Here is a 2,890-nt window from a genome sequence, read left to right as displayed (position 1 = left end):
AGAGAATTGATGCCTTTGAGCTGTGGTGCTGGAGAAGAGTGTTGAATGGACTGCTAGGAAAACAAATGGTTTGTCTTGTAGAGGGTGAAGCCAGAATGCTCCTTGGAGCCAAGGATTCTGAAGCTTCGTCTGACATACTTTGGACATGTTGCAAGGAGGGACTGGTCCTTGGAGAGGGATCATGTTTGGAAGAGTGGAGGGATGGTGCAGAAGAGGAAGACACTCGATGAGATGGATCGATTCTGTGAGTGGAGTGGTGGGAATGAGTATGTTTGAGATGGTGAGGTTGGCACAGGATAGAATGGTGTTTAGGGCTCTTGTACATAGGGTTGCTATGAGTCACAAATGACTCGATGGCATATAACAATAACAACAACAACAACAATGGGTCTGTTCAGGTGTTCAATTTCAGTTTGTGACATTTTAGGTATTTTGTTATTGTCTAAGTAATTGCCCATTTCCTCTAGGTTTTCATATTTGTTTGAGTATAATTTTTTGTAATATTCCACTGTTAACCTTTTAATTTTAATTGGTTCTGTTGTGACATTGCCCATTTCTCTTATTTGGATTATTTGTATCTTTTCCTTCTTTTCTTTTGTTAGTTTTGGTAGTGGCTTGTCAATTTTATTGACCTTTCTGAAGAACCAACTCCTAGTTTTGTCAACAGTTTCAATTATTCTCCTGTTTTCTATTTCATTTCTTTTTGCTCTAATTTTTATAATTTCAGGGTTTTTTGAGGGTGTTGGGTTTTCTTGATGTTCTTTTTCAATTTGTTGAGATTTTGGGTTAGAGAGTCAATGGCCAATTTTCCATGCCTTTTGATGTGTTTGCTTATTGCTATAAATTGACCTCTGATTACTCCTTTCACTGTTTCACAGAGATTTTGGTAAATTGTGTTTTCATTGTCATTTGTTTGAAAAAAAACTTTTTAATTTCTATTTTTATTTCTTCTTGTACCCACTCATGTTCAAGGAAGGTGTTGTTCAACTACCAAATGTACATTTTCTTCTTTTTCCTCTTGTTATTAATTTCTAATTTTATAGCATTGTGGTCTGAGAAGAAGCTTTGTATAATTTTTATGTTCTCATATTTACTGATGCTTGCCTTGTGACCTAAAATGTGATCTATTCTGGAGAATGTTTCATGCACATTGGAGAAGAAAAAGGTATACTGTGCTGTTTTTGAGTGCATTGGCCCATAAATATCTAGAAAATCGAGTTGTTTTATTGCATGGTTTATAATTCTTTAGTGTCTTTGTTGAGTTTCTTTATGGAAGTTCTATCTTTTCTTGAGAGTGGTGTATTGAAGTCTCCACCTATTATAGTAGTGTTGTCTATTTCCTTTTTCAGTTTTGTTAACATCTGTTTTATATATTTTTCCAAGTCTTTCATTAGGTGCATAGTTATTTATTATTGTTATGTCCTCTTGTTCTATTCACTCTTTAAGCATTATGTAGTGACTTTCCTTATCTTTTATGGTGACTTTTGCATTGAAATCTACTTTGTCTGAGATTAATATTGTTGCTCCTGCTTTTTTTCTGGTTGCCATTTGCTTGGTATATTTTTTCTACCCCTTTATTGTTAATCTTTCTTTATGTTCATTTTTCAGGTGTGTCTCTTGTAGACAGGATATTGATGGACTTTGGGTTTTTTTTAAACCAAATTTGCTTCTCTTTTTCTCTAAATTGGTACATTTAAACCAATTACATTCAGTGTGATTATTGAGAGGCAAGGTTTCATTGCTATCATTTTGTTGCATTCTTTTTGACATTGTTGCTAGTTACTTTGGTCCATGCTGCTTTCTGTGGCACCTCTGTAAGAAGGATGACTCTCAGTGTTTCCTGCAACCCTGGTCTTGTTTTTACAAACTCACTTAAGTTCCGTTTTTCTGAGAATATCTTGAGCTCTCCTTCAAATTTGATGGACAATTTTGCTGGGTTGACAGTTGTGTTCTTTGAGTGTTTGATATGTGTCATTCTAGTGTCATCTTGCTTACATGGTTTCCGCTGAGAAATTGGCACTTAATCTTATCTGCTCTCCCTTATAGGTTACTCTTTGCATCTCCCTCACTACTTTCATAATTCTCTCCTTATCTTTGGTTCTGGCAAATTTGACTATGATATGTTTTTCTTTTGGGGTCTCTTCTGTATGTTGTTCTCTCAGCTTCTTGAATATGGATTCTCTCATTCTTCATTATGTCTGAAAATTTTCTTCTAACAATTCTTTCACAACTTTTTCAGTGCCTTTAGTTTCTTCTTCCTGTTCTGGTATTCTGATGATGCACATGTTATTTGTCTTGACTGTGTCCCACATTATTCTTAGATTTTCTTTTTTCCCCTTCCTCTTTGATTCTGCTTTTTTGTTGTAGCAGACCAGTGATGACAATTCTATCTTCTATTTCACTCATTCTGTGTTCCATCTCTTCAACCTTGTTCATGTGTCCCTCCATCATGTTGATAGCATCTGAAACATTGCTCTGTATGTTGGATTGTCATTTCTTGTTATTTCAGAGCCTCTAATGCCTCATTTGTCTTATCTGCATTTTTTTTTTAGCTATCCCTGGTTTATGCTTGCTGTGTCCTGTAATTCTTCAAGTTTGTCTTTCACCTCTTGAAAATATTCAATCATTGTTCTTCTAAATTTTATGTCAGAAAGTTTTATCAGACTTTCTGGATTCAGGAAATATATTGATACTGCATCACTTTTTGGAGGTAACAACTTGCTTTAGGCTTGCATAGGAGGTGAGGTAGCCTGCTTCCTATAAGACATCGCTGTGGTAGAGTTTTTCATGTCTTAGGTGATGATGTTGTTGTTGTTGTTATGTGCCATCGAGTCATTTGTGACTCATAGCGACCCTATGCACAACAGCCCTAAACCCTGCTCTATTCTGC

General features: G+C 35.6%; 1 pseudogene; it reads left to right on the top strand.

Annotated features, from left to right (window-relative positions):
• The window catches only part of LOC102862646, a 13,138-nt pseudogene that overhangs the window by 299 nt on the left and 9,949 nt on the right, over positions 1-2,890 (top strand).

The sequence above is a fragment of the Elephantulus edwardii genome, unplaced genomic scaffold, assembly GCF_000299155.1.
Source record: "Elephantulus edwardii isolate Elephantulus edwardi_28Jun2011 unplaced genomic scaffold, EleEdw1.0 scaffold00259, whole genome shotgun sequence".
NCBI lineage: Eukaryota > Metazoa > Chordata > Mammalia > Macroscelidea > Macroscelididae > Elephantulus > Elephantulus edwardii.
Note: the sequence above shows the minus strand (reverse complement) of the source record. Positions and strands in the feature narration are given on the sequence as shown.